Source organism: Schistocerca americana, chromosome 7, assembly GCF_021461395.2.
Source record: "Schistocerca americana isolate TAMUIC-IGC-003095 chromosome 7, iqSchAmer2.1, whole genome shotgun sequence".
Classification (NCBI taxonomy): Eukaryota; Metazoa; Arthropoda; class Insecta; order Orthoptera; family Acrididae; genus Schistocerca; species Schistocerca americana.
The window spans coordinates 178,255,339-178,280,477 of NC_060125.1; the positions used below are offsets into that span (position 1 = coordinate 178,255,339).

Here is a 25,139-nt window from a genome sequence, read left to right on the forward strand (position 1 = left end):
TTATTTCGTTTTCAAGAGTTTCACAATTCACTTCTACACAATAATACATGTCTTATGAAACTAAAAATTGTTTTCTTCTGTATTTTGTTCCAGAATGGTTTGCGTAACATTCCATATACTGACATATTTATTAATCTTACTTTCTATCTCACTGTCCATATTATAGCTTACATCGCTTCCTAAAAAAATTAAAACTTGAGACATACTCAAGTGCGGTGCTTTCTATTATTATTTTTGAGCCGGTGCGGTGTTACCTTTGATGAGTCACTATTTTAGTTAAATTCCTACATTACCATTTGATGTAACTCATATATAGCTCATCCTCACTTTCCTCCAAAATTGTTACAACATCTGTATGCATAAGGATATTAACAATCTCATTTCTATTAATCTGTGTGCCAGGATTTACTTCCTCTCTCTATCTACCAAATAAATCATTTAAATGCACACTAAATACGGTTGGTAACAAGCTACAGCCTTGTTTAAGTCCCTTATTAGTAGTGATTTCTTAAGTTTTATTGCTGCTATCTTTTATTATTATTGTTGCGTGCTTGGACGGCTTTTCGTAGCTTCAATAGGATGCTTAAGACATCCAGCTTTAGTCTTAATGTTCCATAGCTTCTTTTTGTTCACATTGTCAAAAGCTTTTTCGAAGTGAGAGCGTTTCCTGGACAGATCGGTCGGTAAAGCATTTGCCCACGAGTTACGGACACCTTGTATGTTAATATTTATTTTTATCGGTTTCGTATGGAGTACTGTACATGTATTATAACTACAATTCGTTGATTTATAAGAAGTTCTCATACGAAAATACATAGCGTTGTTGAAGTTAAGTCCATTCCTTGCAGGGTGTGAATATTTTAATCGCTCTCTACTAGTCGTTGATCATTGTTCTAAGTTTTTCTGTTGCCCCACACTTGTTCACGTCTCGTACTGGTCTTTCAATACGACGACGTCCTGGAGAGTGGGTAGCGATGTCAGTGGTTATGTTACTTTATCAGTTCTTCTCTTTTTACCACACGAGGCTTCGTGGCATGCCCTTGCATCAAATAAGAATTTGAGGTGGTGGCTGCGAATAGAGCCGTGACGTCGGTAGTTGGCAATACTATGCACTACACCTCATAACGATCATGCTGTCTCGCAAGATTAGTGAATTAATCTTCACCAAGTTCCTGTAATTGTTTCAACGCGTCTCAATGTATACAAATTCAAATTTTAATTGGCCATTATTTCAGTCATATCAGACAATTCCTGGAACATAAAAATGAAGTATGATCATGCTGAATTTACAAGCAATGTTTTTCGCAACGCAACGCTCAGTAATTGTCAAACAAGGTGGTTAAAAACCAGTGGTGCAGGTATGTATACTTTTGTGAACTTTCGTTCCGTCTCGTCCAGATTACGCTGGAAGGACAGGTACACAAACACTGTCTTATGCCAACTACTGCATGACAATTTCTTTCTCGAAGAATGAAGAAGCCGATGTAGTGCTGCTCCTTAACCAGTGATAGGGCAGAGCTTTCGAGGTTGGTGTTCTGTTCGAGTCCTATCTGGTCCTCTACCGTTTCACCTACAGCGTTAACCTTCGTCCGTGCTGGCTTATCTGGAGCGTTCCAGGCGACTGGCGCTGCTCCGCAGTATCGGCTGGACTATCTCCTGGCTCGCGACGCTTAGATGACTCACTGAACACACTACCCTGCAGGATCACTCAGATGGTAATCTGGGTTGTATTCGCTGCTCTTTAAGAGTGGTGTTTAAAACTGTTTATGCAAACTAAGTTTTTTATCGTGTTTCATTCAGCTGTGAATGAGTGGCGCATTTTCTTCGATCAAGAACACTTCAGAAATTGACCAAGCGCTTTAATTCTACACGGGCATAGCTCGCTAATAACGTTGGCGTCTTGTTGCATCTCTGTTAGTGCTGAAGATAACCGAGACATTATTTCTGTTAATACGAAAAAATAATCCTAAGCACTATACAGGGTGATTCAAAAAGAATACCACAACTTTAAAAATGTGTATTTAATGAAAGAAACATAATATAACCTTCTGTTGTACATCACTACAAAGAGTATTTAAAAAGGTTTTTTTTCACTCAAAAACAAGTTCAGAGATGTTCAATATGGCCCCGTCCAGACACACGAGCAATATCAACCCGATACTCCAACTCGTTCCACACTCTCTGTAGCATATCAGGCGTAACAGTTTGGATAGCTGCTGTTATTTCTCGTTTCAAATCATCAATGGTGGCCGGGAGAGGTGGCCGAAACACCATATCCTTAACATACCCCCATAAGAAAAAATCGCAGGGGGTAAGATCAGGGCTTCTTGGAGGCCAGTGATGAAGTGCTCTGTCACGGGCTGCCTGGCGGCCGATCCATCGCCTCGGGTAGTTGACGTTCAGGTAGTTACGGACAGATAAGTGCCAATGTGGTGGCGCTCCATCCTGCTGAAATATGAATTGTTGTGCTTCTTGTTCGAGCTGAGGGAACAGCCAATTCTGTAACATCTCCAGATACTGTAGTCCAGTTACAGTAGCACCTTCGAAGAAAAAGGGACCAAAAATTTTATTGGCTGAAATGGCACAGAAAACGTTCACCTTAGGCGAGTCACGTTCATACTGAGTTGTTTCCCGCGGATTCTCAGTGCCCCATATACAGACATTGTGACGGTTGACTTTCCCGTTAGTGTGGAAAGTTGCTTCATCACTAAACCCAATCTTTGAAACGAAAGATTCATCTGTTTCCATTTGAGCAAGGATAAAATCACAGAAATCGATTCTTTTAATCTTATCAGCTGCAGACAGTGCTTGGTCAGACGATAACGTTTCATAACTAACCTTTTTCGTAGGACTCTCCATACAGTTGATTGTGGAATTTGCAGCTCTCTGCTAGCTCTGCGAGTCGATTTTCCTGGGCTGCGAACAAATGCTTGCTGGATGCGTGCTACATTTTCATCACTCGTTCTCGGCCGTCCAGAACTTTTCCCTTTGCACTAACACCCATTCTCTGTAAACTGTTTATACCAACGTTTAATACACCACCTATCAGAAAGTTTAACACCATACTTCGTTCGAAATGCACGTTGAACAACTGTCGTCGATTCACTTCTGCCGTACTCAATAACACAAAAAGCTTTCTGTTGAGCGGTCGCCATCTTAGCATCAACTGACGCTGACGCCTAGTCAACAGCGCCTCAAGCGAACAAATGTACAACTAAATGAAACTTTATAGATCCCTTAATTCGCCGACAGATAGTGCTTAGCTCTGCCTTTTGTCGTTGCAGAGTTTTAAATTCCTAAAGTTGTGGTATTCTTTTTGAATCACCCTGTATTTTGCCATTGGACTCGCTGCATTGGTAACACCGCTTCCCGTCAAACCACAGAATGTAAGGCTGTTGGATTTGGCTAGCACTTAGATGGGTGACCGTCCGGGTCTGCCATGTGCTCTTGGAAAGTGGAGTGCAGTCAGTCTGTGTGAGGTCACTTAACGAGCTTCATTGAGAAGTAGCGGCCCTGATCACGAAAGCTAACAACGGCCGTAGAGCGGTGTCTGACCACATGCTCCTCCAAATACGCATCCTGATAATGGCACAGCGGTCGGTCGGTAACGTTGGGCCTTCCGAGGCCTGTTCGGACGGAGTTTAGTTTTAAGTGTACGCTATAATGTACATGTATTTGCGTATTTTTAAGAAATATGATCTCTTAAGGTACAGTTTCTAAAAACATGATTACAATTTCCTTTACTGTCTCTCAGTACTTGGTGACAAGCGGATAAACGAGTGGAACCTTATTTGCCTGTTTCAGTTCCTTCAATTTTTCCTAGAAAAGATTCTAAGATGTTCTACGGATGTAGAATAAAACATTCACAAACAGATTAAATGAAGAAAGAAAGCCGGCTGGTGTGGACTAGCGGTTCTAGGCACTTCAGTCTGGAACCGCGCGACCGCTACGGTCGCAGGTTCGAATCCTGCCTCGGGCATGGATGATGTCCTTAGTTTAGTTAGGTTTAAGTAGTTCTAAGTTATACGGGACTGGTGACTTCAGATATTAAGTTCCATAGTCCAGATTGAGATTTTCACTCTGCAGCGGAGTGTGCGCTGATATGAAACTTCCTGGCAGATTAAAACTGTGTGTCCGACCGAGGCTCGAACTCGGGACCTTTGCCTTTCAAGGGCAAGTGCTCTACCAACTGAGCTACCCAAGCACGACTCACGCCCCGTCCTCACAGCTTTAAGTTCCCTAGTGCTCAGAGCCATTTGAACCATTTGAAAAAAAAAGTATTTTTAATAGGAATATTCAATGTAATTCCACATTGGAAACTGTCAATTTTATTGAGTTATCTAATAATTCTCTACGCAACAGAAAATATAAATTTCGGGAAATAATAATTCTAAAAATTTTCAAACATGGATTTCATGCTGACTAGTAGTATTGCCGTTCTTTCTTTCTTTGTTTCTTTGTTTGTTTCCTGCTTCTTGAACATCTTCATACCTTTCATTCCTATCTTTTTTTCCTTCGACTCATTAACAAATATGTCAGACTACATTACTAAAGGGCTAAAATGGTCACCCGATCACCCACCCCCAATTGCAGGATGCCTATCTAATGTCTTCCAGGGGAAAAATTTGATTTTCAGTATTTCATATAATTATTGACCGAACTGAAAAAATTCAAAATGCTGACATAATGTACTCATTAAGCGGTATAGGTTTACGTCAAGGGCTAAACACAACAAGTGTAATATTAAAGCAGTGTACGTCCCAAGGCAGCACAACTCATGCTGCGCGGACTATCCAGACTATATTCATCCAGCTTTTAGGAATGGGAGAACTTAGCGACTTCCAACAAGCTTTACACGATTTCAAATGTTTTCGAAACTATTTCTCACTGGTACCGCCCACAAATTAATGAAACGTTTTAATTTGTTCCTTCTTTACTATCATCTCTGTCCGCAATAAATTTTGCAGCCAACACCCAAATACGCCTTTGAATGTACCCGCAAAATTATATCACTTTATGACACACTTCGTGAGATATGACGCCATAAACATTGAGATGTGTCTTCATCCATTAAGGTCTTACATGGTTAACGTCAAATGTTTAACACATTAACTCAACTGTAAAATCATCAGACGTCTGAAGCCGTTTCATACATAGGAGATCGATTCTTTAAGAGTCGGGTGTAGTGGAGGAGGGTGTTTATTAGTAACTGCGAATTCGCGACGTAGCAGTCGTCTGTGCTCATTACAGAGAATGTTTTTCCTCTTTCTACTAAAATGGAGAACGCGCATGCACTAGTGGGTAGTCGTTGCTGTCGTCATTAGTTATAACGTAAGTGTGATTTTAATATCAGTAGATATAAAAAAAATTCTGCGATCTTTTGAGATTAACTTTGTGTGACACACATTCAGGAATTGCAGCAGATTCGTTTATGAAATGGAAATACATGAACGGGCTTCTTGTTACACACTTATAAACTTGCTCGGTAGATTGTAGACTCCGCATTCACGGAATTTCGAAACGGCTTGAGATTTATGATGACCTGACCACACAACAAAGATACTGTGCATACTTTTGAATTAAAAATCGATGAAGGTATTTTCTAAATTAGTACCAGAAGTTCCCTCCACCACGCAGTTGTTGTTGTTTTTTTGGGGAAGGAGACCAGACAGCGTGGTCATCGGTCTCATCGGATTAGGGAAGGATGGGGAAGGAAGTCGGCCGTGCCCTTTCAGAGGAACCATCCCGGCATTTGCCTGGAGTGATTTAGGGAAATCACGGAAAACCTAAATCAGGATGGCCGGACGCGGGATTGAACCGTCGTCCTCCCGAATGCGAGTCCAGTGTCTAACCACTGCGCCACCTCGCTCGGTCTCCACCACGCAGTGTTAGGTGGCTTGCGTGTTCCAAAGACATAACTATATTATGATTCCACTTCTAAGCGATCTATGTTCTTTCACTTTTTTAAGGGCTCATTCTCTAGGCAGAACTATTATTTTGGGTGAGTAACGTTGGAAGACTCTTCGCACAGTTCCAATTTAGACTTAATACGGTTCCTCTACATCACCGAGGCGAGGGCTTCCCATGAGGCCCCGACCTCTTTCCTGCCAGTGGACCAAGTTAGCCGCTCGTAATGACTTCCTAAGAAACGGGAAGAAGGAACTCTGGCGTTTACAGTTCCGCTGGTAACAAGGCCATTAGAGGAGGAGTACAAACTCTGATGATGTTAGGATGGGGTAGGAGTTCTGCCGTCTCCTGCTCAGAGAGCCATCCTTGTACCTGTTCTAAATCACTTAGGAAAAGCGCGGTAAACCAAAATACACAAAGATCTGTAATGTGTGTGTGAGAGGGAGAGAGATTGTAAATACTAGTGTTATAAATGACGAAATATTAGAGTTAAGAAAATAGCTTAAAATTATTTACGGTAATCGATGGACAATTTACAATAGAAATGAACCAAAAATATCACATCCCGGTTCTGTGGGAGAATTTTGTTGGTGAAGTACTGCATGTAACTCGAAACTTGGCGACTCCAAGTTATTCGTAAACGGTTTTAGGTTCAAAATGGCTCTGAGCACTATGGGACTTAACATCTGTGGTCATCAGTCCCCTAGAACTTAGAACTACTTAAATCTAACTAACCTAAGGACATCACACACATCCATGCCCGAGGCAGGATTCGAATCTGCGATCGTAGCAGTCGCGCGGTTGCAGACTGAGCGCCTAGAACCGCTAGACCACCGCGGCCGGCACCATTTTAGGTATCGAAATGAAGTATCCGACAAATGATACTGTGGAAAGGGGTAAGCAATTTGTTGTGTTGGTAACATTTGTTTCTTTTTTCACCCACACTGATATTAAAGCAAATCTGCTTCGTTTAAATAAAGCGATATAATTTTTAGCGACATTTGAAACCTCTTGGGACGAGGTGTTTAGCGATATCAGATTTGTAAAGTTCTGCGTTCAAAATTTCGTAAAAACAGATGCGTAATTTTCTTACTGCATTTGCTAAGGCAGGTTGTTGAATGCGTAACCATCGTTGAATTGTGTTCGGCCGACTGCCGGAAACTGTGCGTTGCTTAAGACAGGCAGCTTGTTATCTCGTCTACCTCGGTACTTGTGTTAAGATAATTAACTTGTTATTTCACTGCATACCTAATCAAACGTGATACAGTACCGCTGAACTCTTCTTTCCAAGGTGTGTCGAACGTTGTTGAAATATACCACCTCATTTAAAGAAATATGGAAAAAGGTATTATTTGCCACTCGTTTCAATAGTTACTTTGTTAGCTGGGTTGTGGGTTACCGTATTTTAAGGACTATAAGACGCAGTTTGTTTTTGAAACATTACCTCTAGAATTCAAGTGCGTCTTACACTCTCAATTAATATAAAAATGCCCAGCGTTTGATTTAAAATTCCCGCCAGTGTTAAAAATGGCCATATATTCGATGCCGCGGGAAACCTATCTCCGTCTGGTAACACTGTATCCAACTGGCAGAAGCAGTGCACTGATGTGAAGAACATTAGTTGCGGGGATTTGCAAGCTTGCTAACGCTGTCTCCATCCCGCTCCGCCATGACAAACCCTGAACACTGTCTAGCCTATTATACGTCATAGCAGTCTACAGTGCCAGTGAACTTCAACTGAAAGTGATCTGCATTATCGGCAAAGTACAATTTTGGAAAAAAATAAGAGGTATTCATATGATGCGGGCTATAACTTTAAAGTGACAGCAAATGCAAAAGTATACGGAAAAAGTGCAGCTGAGTGGCATTTCGGACGTCCACCAACAGAAAAAACCGTTCGTGATTCGCATGCTAGCAAAAAAGAACTGAAAAAATGAATAACACTAAATATGCAAATAGCGGACTGAATGCAAAATGTGCAAAATAGCACTGGAATTAATACAAAAATGATTCAAATATTTGCTCGTAAGCCAGCGCTGAAGTGAACCTCAACAGATTTTAAGGGTGGAGTTGGTTGGTGATACAGGTTTATGAAGTGTCATGGACTTAGCATGCGAACCGCAACCAAAACCAAAATACCTCATAAAATATCACAACAGAATGAAGTGAAAATGTTATCTTTCAATCGCTTTATTATTCAACATTGAAAGAAAACAAGTGGGGAAGTAAACCAAACAGCGAAACTCCTCTGACATTTGATGTGCAGAGTAAGAGAACTGTTGCCATCGAAGGTGCTAAAAGTGTAACTTAAAAAAAAAAGAAAAAAAAAAAAAAAAGTACACATGAAAAAATGCAATACACTGTTGTCCTTTCATGTTGTGCTGATGGAACTAAACGTAATGCAATGATCTCTTTCAAGAGCAAAACAATGCCAAAACCTTCTGAAATACCAGCAGGTGTTGTTCGCGTACATCAAAAGGGTTGGAAGGACGAGGCTAGTATGAAATTACGGATTAGCAGAGGGTGGGAGAGAAGGAGAGGATCTTTATTGAAGAGTTCTTTCCTCGTGCTAGATCGGTTTCGTAACCATTTGAAAAACTGTGTGAAAGAGAAAGAAACACAGAGCATGCTGTTATTCCTGGAGGACTGATTTCAAAATTGCAACCTCTTGATGTCATGATAAATAAACCATTTAAAGTGTATACGAGAGAGGATTGGAAGAGATGGATGAAACCCAACATGATTCAATGTCAAAGGAAGCTTTAAGCGCCTTACAAACAAACAAGAGTGCCAGTGGGTAAAACAGTCTAGAGAGAAGATATTGTTAGATCTCGCAAAAAGAGTGGCGTAAGTAACGCTTTCGGTGGCAGTGAAGACCACCTCATATATGAAGAAGGCAACGATGACCACGATGAGGAGGATGAGGAGGAGAAAGCTCAGATGACGATTTTTTGGGATTTTAAAGGTCATTTTATTTTTATAAACTAAGAAATTTTTCCTAGTCTGTCTTTGCAATGTGATAATAAAAATGGTAGTATGTTATTTTTTAAAAATATTGCTTAGAAGTTAAGGTGCGTCTTATAGCCACTGGTGTCTCAATAGTCCATAAAACACGGTATTAGTCCATTGCCTAGCCTTCATTACAGATATGTTGTTGTGCGTAGTGGTAGAAATGTTAAAAGCAAAGAATTTACAATCAAAGAAATTATTGACTAATACTAAATATAGATAATGATGTTCATAACTACAAAACAATAAAATAAATAACTGGGATTTAGGTCTAGGTGGGATTAGTAGTATCAAGTAGTGGAGATTTTTTGCTCGTTTAGTAGCTATTCAGGTAGGTTCTGGAAGAGCATCTTGATCTCCAGTATATTAAATAGCAATAGTTTCCGTCCATTGTGCCCAGAGTGCAATATTTCTACATCTACTGCGTAACTGTGTCTAGTTTCCAGACAGTGCTGAGCTAAGGTAGAGTTATCTGCAGCTTCCAGCTTCGCTTGTATTCTGTAACACACTGACTTACCTATTTTTCCTATACCTGTTGCCTCATTTATCTTCACCAACACAAATGACTTTACGTCCTGAAGCAAAATTCAAAACTAACCAAACAAATGTTTAGCTACCAAAAGGACATTAACAAACACGACTGACTTTCTTGTAACTTCGTTCGCTAGGAGGATATGAGCACCAGTAGGTCTTTTCTAAATAGCACCCCGTGTTGTATATTCGGTAATTCACTTCCTCTCAGTGCCCGCCATGCGTCTCCATTTCCTTGTGTTTCCATTTGTTTACTGTCAACTCCAGCAGCAGGACATACCCCGGGTGACTGTGTGACGGTACAGAAGAGTCAATTATAGATTAACAGTTTTTCCTTTACTTGTACAGTGAAACGTTGCTTCTTGCCAAATGTCATGATTACAGGTCAACCGGAAGTGCCCTAAAGGTTTTGTTGTTTGAGTTTGCGAGTGTCGAAATATGTGACAAACAGCCGCCTCTTCTGACTGCATTTATTTAGAACCTTCAATTTTTTTAGAGCGCCAAGGGACTGCAGACCTTACTACGTGACATGATTTTGAACTTGATGCATCTACTCGGTCCTAAAAGTATAGGGTGATATTTAAGAAAGATTTACTTTTTTTCCAATTTCCGTAACGAGCGAAGTTACAAGGCTATAATGCCAGTCAATGTCCATTGCTTGGTACAGTTTTTATTTTCCTTCTGAACGAAAAGTTACTTTGTGCGGTCAAGATATAGTGTGAGCCACACAGCTGTAAAATCAGCAGCTCATACTACTTACTGAAAATAGGTAGACGTGTGCGAGTCAAAGCTGCAGAACATCACAGACACTGGAAGATTTTTTTTCATATAATAATGTACCACAAGTATATACAGAGAAGTCAACAGGAAGATATACTGGGTGAGCAAAAAGTCAGTATAATTTGAAAACTGAATAAATCACGGAATAATGTAGATAGAGAGGTACAAATTGACACACATGCTTGAAATGACATGGCGTTTCATTAGAACCAAAAAAATACCGAAGTTCAAAAATGTCCGACAGATGGCGCTTCATCTGATCAGAATAGCAATAATTAGCATAACAAAGTAAGACAAAGCAAAGATGATGTTCTTTACAGGAAATGCTCAACATGCCCACCATCATTCCTCAACAATAGCTGTAGTCGAGGAATAATGTGAACAACATTGTAAAGCATGTCCGGAGTTATGGTGAGGCATTGGCGTCGAATGTTGTCTTTCAGCATCCATAGAGATGTCGGTCGATCACGATACACTTGCGACTTCAGGTAACCCCAAAGCCAATAAACGCACGGACTGAGGTCTGGTGACCTGGGAGGCCAAGCATGACGAAAGTGGTGGCTGAGGACACGATCATCACCAAACGACGCGCGCAAGAGATCTTTCACGCGTCTAGCAATATGGGGTGGAGCGCCATCCTGCATAAACCCCATGTCATTCCAAGCATGGGTGTCAATTTGTACCTCTCTATCTAAATTATTCCGTGATTTATTCAGTTTTCCAATTTATACTGACTTTCTGACCACCCGGTAAATATTACCAGCACAGAAAATTTACTTTCTCCTTTCCTTACTGTCATTTGCCGTGGAACGTTGCGTTATACGATTTTGCAAATTATCGTCTTAACATGCAAGTCAGTTGCAGCTGCTTCATGCACAAATACATTCGATCTACATAATCCTTAGAAGAAACGTGTGAGCTAAGTGAGAAAGCGGTAAGATAGTGAATCCAAGTTTCTAAAGGTGCTAGTTTGATTCCAGTTTTATGTGCTTCTCTTAAATGACGTCAGTGAAATTCTTTGAATAAAGCCAGAGATACTGTCTCCTCGTAACAAGTCTATCGTCTGGTGTCAGCAGAGTGTAAGATATTAAAGGAAAATCCCGTTTAACAAAATAAACGAAAGTAGTAGGAATGTTGTTCCCCCGAGAACGGTAATCTCAGTAGCGATATCGCAGCGGAGATAACCGTATCTTGCATCTCTCATTGGCACAACAGCTAATGCTGTGATCAGCTGCTCGCGCTCGGACGAGTTGGATTAGATCAGACAGTGTTACGCAAGAGATTACATTCTTTACTGAAAACAGTGTTTATACAACACTCGTTTCACTTCCGATCTTAGCTTTGTTTGTAAAACACCAAGATACACAAAAAAAGGACACATCACGAAGGAATTTTCGGAATGGATAGATATGATGTAGATGTACAGAAAAAAATGATGACAATTTCAGAAAAGTTGGATGATTTATTGAAGAGACAGCGGTAAGTCGACGATATTCCAAGCCCCATTTTGTTGTCCCTCACGGCAACCAATTCCGGGTTTATATTTAATCAAGGCAATGCCCATGCACACGGCTCAAGTTTGTACAGATGGTCTTCCTGCTTGCCAAACCCTAACTTGGCCAGCAATGTCGACGGGTCTCTCTCCAAATGAGAACATTTGGAATATTATGAGCAGGGCCCTGTAGCCTGCTCAGAATTTTGACGATCTGGTGCCCCACGCAGTTGAACAGAATTTGGGACTTTGCTCAGGACGACATCCAACAAATGTATTACTCAGTGCCAAGCATAAGGGCCAGAGGTGGGCCAACGCGTTGTTGATTTGTTTCATTTGTGAAGCTCTTTCTCTTTGAATTGTAAACATCTGTTTGTTTTTACATGTACATCACATCTTTCGGTTTCCGTCACAATCGGATTAGTATACAAAAAAATACATATTCGGTAATCATTATAGTAGTTTTATCCTAACGGTGAAAGAGGCATACTAGGAGAGTGGCAATACTATTGACGATAGTAACAGGTAATGTGGTATGGGACGCTGTGACAGTTGAAGACGGTCAATGTTGCAGTCATATGCGATGTTGAGGTTCCTTAAGTTTTTAAAGTTTGTTTTTGAAATAATCATTCTCCTAGCAACCAAAAAAGTTTCATCTTTAGATATTCATCTAGTCTTTTTCTATCTCAGCAAACAATTTTTACAATGATATTGTGTTTTATGTGCTAGACCCAGGATTTCGTAACTGTATATGAGTAAAACATCGTCCAAAAGTTCCAGCGACATAGATAATTCGTAATAATCCTTCAGACAGTAGTCGTAGTGTGTCTGCTGCTTCAAATGGACAGAAAACACAAAAATTTAACGTGGGAGAAAATAAGTATACTGCCTGAAGCATCTAGAAGGGTTGGAGAAAAAGAAATAAAACATTATGCTTTGAGAGATTATGTGATGTCATTTCAGTGATTGCAAAATCAACTCAGTTTTACAAAGAGTCTGGTAGTTTGATTCCATCTATCAGTACGACGTTATAGTCCCCTGTGGTCTGCAAGCATGTTCTGATTGGATTGGGACGGCTGTTGTAATCTCTGGGTCAAAGAAGCTGTCTAAATGAAAACGCCGTAAGTATAAATTACCGCCTTCACTTAAACATACATTTGGGCTGTTGCTATAAGGCGGACGCACGTAGTCTTAGTGCAAGTGCGTGTAATGATTTGGGATCGAACTGATGAAATAGTCGATATCGTTCGCATGGTCTCTGTACGACAGCCTGAAATCACGATATGTGCTCTATGACCGTAGAAGCACGAAGAGAATCAAGACTATAGCTTCCGGGAAGATAACTTGGACAGGAAGTCGGAGTAAACTAATTTACAACTGAACGTATTGTAACAAAGCAGATGATGTTGGTATTCATGTGATCACACTGTCCTAGGGAACCAGAATAGTGGTAGTGTGCCCGAACTATTTTATATCCGTTGTGACGGGAGAGTTAATGGTGACTCTGGGTGCAATACATTTTTCAGTGGATACTGGCGAGTGTTCGCTGTATAGACCACAGTGCTGAGTATTGTCGTAATCAGATCGTTTCGTAGATACGCCGAATAGTGAGAAATATTTGCTCAGAATTCATACCTGGACTCTGATTTTTTAAACGACACTGTAGTTCTTTCTCGTCGAAGCGAGTGCGGTGAGATAAGGATCCGTTATAGAGGCGTCACGCTTTGAACAGTAATTCTATTACTTTTTTCTACATTTTTCCTTTATGGTCACTGGGTTATTATACGTTTGCGAACAGTTGTGGTCCTGTGACATGACATCGTTGTTTGGGAACATGAAGTCAATGAATGGCTACAAATGGTCTCCATGTAGTCTAATATAACTATTTTCTAGTCAATGACCGGTTCCATTGCACCAGAGGATCCAGTCCACTCCAAATTAACACAGCCCACGCCAGCCACCAACAGCTTGCACAGTCCCTTGTTGACAACCTGGATGCATGGCTTAGTGGCGCCTGCGCCACACAACGATTGAAATCTGGATTCATCTGACCAGGTCATAGTTTTTCAGTCTTCTAAGATCCAACCGATATGGTCACGAGCCCAGGAGAGGCCCTGCGGGCGATGTCGTGTTAGCAAAGGCAATTGGGTTGGTCGTCTGCTGCCATAGCCCACTAACGCCAAATTTCGCATCACTGTCCTAACACATGCGTTCGTGGTATGTCCCGCATTGATTTCTGTGGTTGTTTCAAGCAGTGCTGCTTGTCTCGTCTTTTAGCACTGCTGCTCTTGGTGGTTAAGTGAAGACCGTCGGCACAGCGTTGTCCGTGGAGAGAGGTAATTCCTGAAGTTTGTTATTTTAGCCACACCGTTGGCAGTCTGGATCTCTGAATACTGAATTCCTTAACGTTGCTCGAAATTGAATGTCCATTGCCTCTATCTCCAACTACCATTCCGGGTATAAAGTCTGTTGATCCCCGTCGTACGGCCATAACCACATGGAGACTTTTTCATATGAATCACCTGAGTACAAACGGCATGTATGCCGTACTCCCACCATTTGTAACTGTGCATATAGCTATCCCGTGACTTTGTCACTTCAGTGTACGTCAGATTCTGAAGAATTAATTTTTACCATAGGTCTGTAATTGTCGTTCATTTCATGTAGGGTCCGCCCTCGGTAGCTGAGTGGTCAGCGCGACAGAACGTCAATCCTAAGGGCTCGGGTTAGATTCCCGGCTGGGTCGGCGATTTTCTCCGCTCAGGGACTGGGTGTTGTGTTGTCTTAATCATCATCACTTCATCCCCATCGACGCGCAAGTCGCCGAAGTGGCGTCAAATCGAAAGACTTGCACTCGGCGAACGGTCTACCCGACGGGAGCCCCTAGTCACATGACATTTTCTTTTATTTCATGTAGGCATACAATTTATATGCCAAAATATTATGATCAATGACCACCGCAAGTCTGAAAGCCGCCTTATGGTACTGCTAGCACCTGACGCGGTAAGGACAGTATATAAGCAGAACAGATAGTAAGGGGACATTCTATAGAACTGTGTGACACTTGGATGAATAAAGATAAGAAATAAATACAAGTGGGAAGATGCGGTGATATAAGCAACATCGACAAAAGACAGATTGTTATGGCCCGACTTCTCGAAGCGAGCATACGGCCGAACTTGTCGGCTGTTTGCATCCAACTTTCTTGGGTATATATGGCTGAAGTAAGATGAAAACACGTGTAGGAGAAGATGTGTCGCATATCCACACTGTATCACAGAAGCGTAGGTCGGATGCAGCCTGTTCTGTAAACCCGGACAGACGGTGGTATGCGCCAGATCTGACGTCAGAGTACAACGATGGTGCAGGTATAAATGTTTCAGAGCTCACTGTACAGCTCTTTGTTGAACGCATGGCTCGACAGAGTACGACCTCTATGTTTTCTCATGTTGTGCGCATGACAGCCAGTTTCGGTTCTAGTGCGCACGGTATCAGAGACTGGACCGTGGATCATTGGAAGCTTGTCGCCTGGTCGGGTGAAAGACGCTTCTTATTAGACTAGATCGATGGTCGCGTCGGGATTCGTCGTCATTCAACCGAATGGCTGTTCGAACCATGCGCCGCGTCACGGATGCAGCCGTGGGAACAGTATCTTGATATGCGGGACATTCACCTGGGCTTCCATGGCAACTGCGGTAGTAGTCCAAGGCAGTATGACAGCTTCGGACTGCCTTAGCATTATTGCCGATCAGTTGCTCGATTATCTTCCAGCAGGATACTGTCCATGCCACTAGACCAGTACTGGAGTTGTTTCAGAAGCGTGACAGTCAACTCACGTTGATACCTTGGCCACCAAATTACCTGATGTGTACGGGACAAAATAGATCTGGGAAGCTATCCCCGCTCACAAACCAACGGCCCGTAATTTCAGGGGATTTCATGAACTGTGCGTATAGATCAGGAGCCACATTCCTCGTGAAATCTATCAAGGATTTTTCGAATCCATTCCACGAGTCTCTGTTTTAGTGTGTTCAAAATGTGGACGAACACATTAAGCAAATGTGGCCACAAAGTTCTTGGCTCAGTGCATCCGCCGAGTACTGTTCTAGGACATTTTTCTCTTACTCACTATTACTTTCATGTTTTTTTTCCTAATCTTATGGGACTTAACTGCTAAGATCATCAGTCCCTAAGCTTACACACTACTTAACCTAAATTATCCTAAGGACAGACACACACACCCATGCCCGAGGGAGGACTCGAACCTCCGCCAGGACCAGCCGCACAGTCCATGACTGCAGCGCCTTAGACCGCTCGGCTAACCCTGCGGCTTACTTTCATGTCTGTAATGATTTTTTAACGTGAGAATGACAAGTTGTGCCGTGGTGCGGAGTTACAGTTCAACTGTAGGACTCCGTGTAAGTACTTGGGTAAGTCTTTTAGGTTGCAGGAAGACAAGGTCATACCATCTCCAACGAGAGCTTGCTTTGTGAAGCATTACGGTGTTCAGTTCAAGCTTTAGGTTTACGACACCTTTAGGACATATCATACAGGGACAGAGGACGGGGGTGGGATGGGGAGAGGAGTGTCTGTGTGTGTGTGTGTGTGTGTGTGTGTGTGTGTGTGTGTGTGTGTGTGTGTGTGTGTGTGTGTGAGAGAGAGAGAGAGAGAGAGAGAGAGAGAGAGAGAGAGAGAGAGAGAGAGAACTATTGGAGACGACATTCTCTTTACAAAAGCGTACGTGTGCGATTCGAAGTCGGAACATAAATTCCATCCTCAGCGTCTCCCCTATCAAAGCAGCACTTGTAGGAAATGCAAATACAACTTTATGACAAAGGACGCTGATTGCGATGCGGTGCTGTGCTGAGCTCCTTGTTCCGCTACAAAACGAAGAGGACCTCTTTCTGCGGCGCTACTAAAACCAAATGTTATTCGCGGCAGCCACATCAAAAGAACCCATCTGTTTATCGTCAGGGACCGCTTCGCTTCGCTTCGTTTCGTTTCGCGCTGCACAGCAGCTCAGCGTTTCCCACTACAGCAAACAAATGTAACGGATGTAAACGACAAACAGATTCTGCAGAACGTGAACTTGATCCCTTCGCAGTGCACCTTCCGGCCTCCACGTTCTACCATCATGCGCGGATGTCCTTTGACCGTTTTCCACAGACGCTCACTACAAAAACTCACGAACATTCGACCAGCTTAACCGTTTCCGAGAGTCCGAGAGGCTGGTTCCCAGTAAAAAAAAAAGTTGGAGTAGGTCACGCGCTCTTAGTATTTCGTAAAGACTTAATTACGTACGTGGACAGTCCAAATATGGGTTTTGTTGAATAAATTTGCGGGTATCAAAATATGTATATATCTTGATAGCATTGACTTAGAAGCTTAAATTCTTTATACCGCCAAGGGACCGTAGACCTAGGTATTTGGCAAATTACAACTTTACACTCTACACGCTGCTGAGAAACAGGGGTGTATACACGGAGAGACCATAAAATCGCACTACAAGGGTTCCGTTTTTGTCGATTTGGGAGCGGAACCATAAAAATGGGCTACAACTTTATCAAGAAATATCATTTGCTATCATAAGCAATGTGGGCTCGCTTCATATTTTTCAAAATATTATAGACAACCGACTTAATAGTGGATTCTTCATGAAACACAATGCGCCTGACCCTACAAAACACTCTTTTTGCTGTACTTCATTTTTCTTACACAGCCTTTCTTTGGGATTGCAAACCCGTTGTTTCAGTGTTGCTCATCTTTTCTAATTTAAGTGAGCTCTACCCGAACGTTATGTCTTGCAAATGTCAGAGCGTGACAGTAAAACATACCCTTATTACGTTTCTTTTATAATTATAACATGCCGGCAACGAAAGTGTCACTAGAACACAAATAAAATACGATTCTCCTCCACATGTATTTATCACATTAGGTATCCCACATTTCTGGAAAACAACAAAATAAAATGTTTGAAAGCTAATGCAACAGTGCTGACATTTATGCTGTATTATTTCCAAATGTTGGTGTGATGCGGACATTGATTAATTAGAAAATTGATACTGCTATATCTCACATGCGTTTTACTTACACATTCAGTTTTCGTGCAAAACAAACGATATAAAACACAGACCGGTGAGTTAGGCACTATATTAGCACAATCTTCAGATATGTGGAACTCGTTCACTGCACTACAAAACGATTAAGTGCAGTGAACAGAAAGATAATGGCATGCAATTGATTGAGCACTTATCAAAGAATCTCTGCCTCGTGCTGACTGGGTGTTGTGTGCTGTCCTTAGGTTAGTTAGGTTTAAGTAGTTCTAAGTTCTAGGGGACTGATGACCATAGATGTTAAGTCCCATAGTGCTCAGAGCCATTTTATCAAAGAAGCATGAGTCTGGAGTTAACACACGATGATACGGACAAACACAAAGCACAGAAGACATAAAAACCACTGCAGATGGATAACTCAGTTAGACGTAACATGCTTGTTTAAAAATAAAAATTCATTTGATGGACTTGAGTAATAGTTTATCTTATCTGCAAGGCAATCACCGTATACCTATCTTTGCTTTATCAGTGAGGTCATTTACACTTACAAGGGACAACAGAGGACCCAACAATGACGCATGTCGAACATCATTTGTAATTTGTCCCAGGCAGTAGTATATACACGGAAAATTATCACACCATATCAGAGTATTATGTACATGCCTAGTGGCCAGAGACACGTCGACTAAAGCAATGGACTGTGGTTTACTCAATCACCCACTCTTTCGGCCGTCACATAATTCTGGCTTATGATAAACGATCTACGTCGTTATGATTAAACATATGAAAAATATGTGATCATTTGTTTGAAGAAAACCAGTCAACAAGTTTGTTGGAAGTTCCATTTATCGCTTCTAATGTTGGCATATCTATCGGGTCTTATGATGCAATAACCAAGAAAACCAGTTTTCGCCGTATCATTTAATGTATCAGTGAATTAAGTATATCTAGAACAGGAACAGACGCAATATCTAACATTTTGAAACAACAGAAAAGATTTGTTCCCAGCCAGTTGTTTAACACGCCACATAACCAGTGTGTGGAAGAACCTGTGTTTGTATTGGTTAATTTACAACTGAAGAGTATTAAGATTTTTTTTTTGGTCATCAGTCTATTAACTGGTTTGATGCGGCCCGCCACGAATTCCTTCCCTGTGCTAACCTCTTCATCTCAGAGTAGCACTTGCAACCTACGTCCTCAATTATTTGCTTGACGTATTCCAATCTCAGTGTTCCTCTACAGTTTTTGCCCTCTACAGCTCCCTCTAGTACCATGGAAGTCATTCCCTCGTGTCTTAGCAGATGTCCTATCATCCTGTCCCTTCTCCTATCAGTGCTTTCCACATATTCCTTTCCTCTCCGATTCTGCGTAGAACCTCCTCATTCCTTACCTTATCAGTCCACCTAATTTTCAACATTCGTCTATAGCACCACATCTCAAATGCTTCGATTCTCTTCTGTTCCGGTTTTCCCACAGTCCATGTTTCACTACCATACAATGCTGTACTCCAGACGCACATCCTCAGAAATTTCTTTCTCAGATTAAGGCCGGTATTTGATATTAGTTGACTTCTCTTGGCCAGAAATTCATTTTTTGCCATAGCGAGTCTGCTTTTGATGTCCTCCTTACTCCGTCCGTCATTGGTTATTTTACTGCCTAGGTAGCAGAATTCCTTAACTTCATTGACTTCGTGACCATCAATCCTGATGTTAAGTTTCTCGCTGTTCTCATTTCTACTACTTCTCATTACCTTCGTCTTTCTCCGATTTACTCTCAAACCATACTGTGTACTCATTAGACTGTTCATTCCGTTCAGCAGATCATTTAATTCTTCTTCACTTTCACTCAGGATAGCAATGTCATCAGCGAATCGTATCATTGATATCCTTTCACCTTGTATTTTAATTCCACTCCTGAACCTTTCTTTTATTTCCATCATTGCTTCCTCGATGTACAGATTGTAGGGGTGAAAGGCTACAGCCTTGTCTTACACCCTTCTTAATACGAGCACTTCGTTCTTGGTCGTCCACTCTTACTATTCCCTCTTGGTTGATGTACATATTGTATATGACCCGTCTCTCCCTATAGCTTACCCCTACTTTTTTCCGTCTCGAACAGCTTGCACGATTTTATATTGTCGAACGCCTTTTCAAGGTCGACAAATCCTATTAAGATAGTGCAGTCTAAATTATCTTACACTATTCGCAAGTTGTGTAATTCTGGATGGTGATGTGAGAACGGGACCTTCTCAGTTACATACGAACAGCTTAAAAATTTCTAGGTGCAATCGTTCCTAAAAAAAAGAAGAAAAAAACTTTCAGTGCTTTTGGGTCCTCAGTACTCCGTTGCACGTCCCTAGAGTTGTGCGAAGTGTAAAATCATGGAGAAAATGTTCCAAACATTCACTAAACATTCATTACTAGAAGGTGAATGGTCTTTGTGACAATTAGGGCAATTCGAATGCATACAACTGACATCGTTGATTTTAAAGTTGCTTCTGAAACATTGTTGTCAATGCAGATGTGTGTTGTTTTTGTTGTTTTTGTCTTCAGTCCTGAAACTGGTTTGATGCAGCTCTCCATGCTACTCTATCCTGTGCAAACTTCTTCGTCTCCCAGTACCTACTGCAACCTACATCCTTCTGAATCTGCTTAGTGTATTCATCTCTTGGTCTCCCTCTACGATTTTTACCCTCCACGCTGCTCTCCAATGCTAAATTTGTGATCCCCTGATGCCTCAAAACATGTCCTACCAACCGATCCCTTCTTATAGTCAAGTTGTGCCGCAAACTTCTCTTCTCCCCAATCCTATTCAATACATCCTCATTTGTTACGTCATCTACCCACCTTATCTTCAGCATTCTTCTGTAGCACCACATTTCGAAAGCTTCTATTCTCTTCTTGTCCAAACTGGTTATCGTCCATGTTTCACTTCCATACACGGCTACACTCCACACAAATACTTTCAGAAACGACTTCCTGACACTTAAATCTATACTCGATGTTAACAAATGTCTCTTCTTCAGAAACGATTCCCTTGCCATTGCCAGTCTACATTTTATATCCTCTCTACTTCGACCATCATCAGTTATTTTACTCCCTAAATAGCAAAACTCCTTTACTACTTTAAGTGTCTCATTTCCTAATCTAATCCCCTCAGCATCACCCGATTTAATTTGACTACATTCCGTTATCCTCGTTTTGCTATTGTTGATGTTCATCTTATATCCTCCTTTCAAGACACCGTCCATTCCGTTCAACTGCTCTTCCAAGTCCTTTGCTGTCTCTGACAGAATTACAATGTCATCGGCGAACCTCAAAGTTTTTACTTCTTCTCCGTGAATTTTAATACCTACTCCGAATTTTTCTTTTGTTTCCTTTACTTCTTGCTCAATATAAAGATTGAATAACATCGGGGAGAGGCTACAACCCTGTCTCACTCCCTTCCCAACCACTGCTTCCCTTTCATGTCCCTCGACTCTTATAACTGCCATCTGGTTTCTGTACAAATTGTAAATAGCCTTTCGCTCCCTGTATTTTACCCCTGCCACCTTCAGAATTTGAAAGAGAGTATTCCAGTTAACGTTGTCAAAAGCTTTCTCTAAGTCTACAAATGCTAGAAACGTACGTTTGCCATTTCTTAGTCTTTCTTCTAAGATAAGTCGTAAGGTTAGTATTGCCTCACGTGTTCCAACATTTCTACGGAATCCAAACTGATCTTCCCCGAGGTCCGCTTCTACCAGTTTTTCCATTCGTCTGTAAAGAATTCGCGTTAGTATTTTGCAGCTGTGACTTATTAAACTGATAGTTCGGTAATTTTCACATCTGTCAACACCTGCTTTCTTTGGGATTGGAATTATTATATTCTTCTTGAAGTCTGTGGGTATTTCTCCTGTCTCATACATCGTGCTCACCAGATGGTAGAGTTTTGTCAGGAATGGTTCTCCCAAAGCTATCAGCAGTTCTAATGGAATGTTGTCTACTCCGTGGCCTTGTTTCGACTCAGGTCTTTCAGTGCTCTGTCAAACTCTTCACGCAATATCTTATCTCCCATTTCATCTTCATCTACATCCTCTTCCATTTCCATAATATTGTCCTCAAGTACATCGCCCTTGTATAAACCCTCTATATACTCCTTCCATCTTTCTGCCTTCCCTTCTTTGCTTAGAACTAGGTTGCCATCTGAGCTCTTGATATTCATACAAGTGGTTCTCTTCTTTCCAAAGGTCTCTTTAATTTTCCTGTAGGCAGTATCTATCTTACCCCTAGTGAGACAAGCCTCTACATCCTTACATTTGTCCTCTAGCCATCCCTGCTTAGCCATTTTGCATTTCCTGTCGATCTCATTTTTGAGACGTTTGTATTCCTTTTTGCCTACTTCATTTACTGCATTTTTAAATTTTCTCCTTTCATCAATTAAATTCAATATTTCTTCTGTTACCCAAGGATTTCTATTAGCCCTCGTTTTTTTACCTACTTGATCCTTTGCTGCCTTCACTACTTCATCCCTCAGAGCTACCCATTCTTCTTCTACTGTATTTCTTTCCCCCATTCCCGTCAATTGTTCCCTTATGTTCTCCCTGAAACTCTGTACAACCTCTGGTTCTTTCAGTTTATCCAGGTCCCATCTCCTTAAATTCCCACCTTTTTGCAGTTTCTTCAGTTTCAATCTGCAGTTCATAACCAATAGATTGTGGTCAGAGTCCACATCTGCCCCTGGAAATGTCTTACAATTTAAAACCTGGTTCCTAAATCTCTGTCTTACCATTATATAATCGATCTGATACCTTTTAGTATCTCCAGGATTCTTCCAGGTGTACAACCTTCTTTTATGATTCTTGAACCAAGTGTTAGCTATGATTAAGTCATGCTCTGTGCAAAATTCTACAAGGCGGCTTCCTTTTTCATTTCTTCCCCCCAATCCATATTCACCTACTACGTTTCCTTCTCTCCCTTTTCCTACTGACGAATTCCAGTCACCCATGACTATTAAATTTTCGTCTCCCTTCACTACCTGAATAATTTCTTTTATCTCGTCATACATTTCATCAATTTCTTCATCATCTGCAGAATTAGTTGGCATATAAACTTGTACTACTGCAGTAGATATGTAGATGCAAATATGTAAGAACTCCGAATTCAATATGATAAAAGTAACTCAGCAATAAAAAATTCAGTGCAACAGAAGAACGGAACAAATGTCACTATACTGGAAACAGGAAAGGCCGTGCCTGAAGTACGCCATGGCATACTTCAAGACAAGTCACGTTAATCAGTTGCAACACAGAAAAGCTTTTAATGACGCTATCATATCTTCCTAAATAAAACCCGGAGTTTCACAGTAAAGTTTGCAACATCTGATCCCAAGAATGAAGTCGTGTGAGAAACAGAAGCTGGCAACAGAATAAATAACCGATGCTGCCAACACTGTAGTGATACTGTTAAGACATGTTTACCAACATAACGTTAAAAATAGCTTGAACACGGCTAATGAAACACGCGAAAGAAAAAAAATTTGGGTTACTCTTTGAACAAAACTCCCAAGATGTGAGGTTAATTTCGTATACCAATAACTGGAGTGTACCCAGTATCGAACCTTGTGGAACACCAGTACTGATTTATGCCCCTCAATCGCACAAATTAACCATTAGCCAACGCAATCTTAAGAGGATCAGTGCGCATACTGGTCAATCTAGGTCCCTCTTCTGTTACCTGACTGCATTCTATTTAATCACCCAGATGTTCGATTGCCATGTAATATGAGTTGTGTATGTGAGAACTGGATCGTTTAGAGTACACACAGGCAAAGTAGTGGTGTAGGATGTCTGCATGTGTATGTGGCAGAGCAGGACCAGTTACTTCTTGAACAAATCTCTGAATATGTGAGGTCGGTTACTTAAATCAGTAACTGGAATGGACCCATTGGCGAACCTTGTGGAAAACTAGTATTGCTTCATACCCTGCCAGTCGTACAGACCAACCTATAGCCACACAGAATCTTAAGACGACCAGCAGGAATACTGATCAATTTAGGAGACTGTTCTATTGGCTGGCTGCCATGTTTAATTTCCCAATCATTTGTTTACCATGTGTTATGGATTGTTGATGAGACAACAGGGTCTCCTCAACCAAACACAGATGAAGTAGTGTGGTGCCCGGCAGGGCCTGTAACTTTTTGAACAAATCTCTTAAGATCTGAGGACAGTTACATATATTAAAAACTAGAGGGGACCCAGTATCAAGCCTTGTGGACCACAAAATATCACCTTATGCCCTGTCAGTAGTATAAACCAACTACGAGCCATGTCGAGTCTTGAGGACCAGCGTGCGTGCTGATGAACTTAGGAGCCTCTTCTATTGGCTGACTGCTTTCTGTTAAATCGTAGTGATACTGTTCAGACATGTTTACAAACATAACGAAAAAATAGCGTGAACAGGGCCAATAAAACACACGAAAGAAAAATATTGGCTTACTCTTTGAACAACACTCGGAAGATGCGAAGTTAATTGCGTATACCAATAACTGTATATTGAGCAAGCAGTAAAAGAAACAAAAGAAAAATTCGGAGTAGGTATTAAAATCCATGGAGGAGAAATAAAAACTTTAAAGTTCGCCGATGACATTGTAATTCTGTCAGACAGCAAAGGACTTGGAAGAGCAGTTGAACGGAATGGACAGTGTCTTGAAAGGAGGATATAAGATGAACATGAACAAAAGCAAAACGAGAATAATGGAACGTAGTCGAATTAAGTCGGGTGATGCTGAGGGAATTAGATTAGGAAATGAGACACTTAAAGTAGTAAAGGAGTTTTGCTATTTGGGGAGCAAAATAACTGATGATGGTCGAAGTAGAGAGGATATAAAATGTAGAATGGCAATGGCAAGGAAAGCGTTTCTGAAGAAGAGAAATTTGTTAACATCCAGTATTGATTTAAGTGTCAGGAAGTCGTTTCTGAAAGTATTTGTATGGAGTGTAGCCATGTATGGAAGTGAAACATGGACGATAAATAGTTTGGACAAGAAGAGAATAGAAGCTTTAGAAATGTGCTACAGAAGAATGCTGAAGATTAGATGGGTAGATCACATAACTAATGAGGAGGTACTGAATAGAATTGGGGAGAAGAGGAGTTTGTGGCACAACTTGACTAGAAGAAGGGATCGGTTAGTAGGACATGTTATGAGGCATCAAGGGATCGCCAGTTTAGTATTGGAGTGCAGGGTGGAGGGTAAAAATCGTAGAGGGAGACCAAGAGATGAATACACTAAGCAGATTCAGAAGGATGTAGGCTGCAGTAGGCACTGGGAGATGAAGAAGCTTGCACAGGATAGGGTAGCATGGAGAGCTGCATCAAACCAGTCTCAGGACT

General features: G+C 41.3%; 1 non-coding gene across 1 annotated transcript; it reads right to left on the minus strand.

The window, feature by feature from the left end:
* Window positions 1–4,129: 4,129 nt before the first annotated feature.
* Window positions 4,130–4,204, minus strand: Trnas-uga. Its single transcript has one exon. It is a non-coding gene; the product is annotated as a tRNA-Ser (tRNA).
* Between the last annotated feature and the right edge of the window lie 20,935 nt (window positions 4,205–25,139).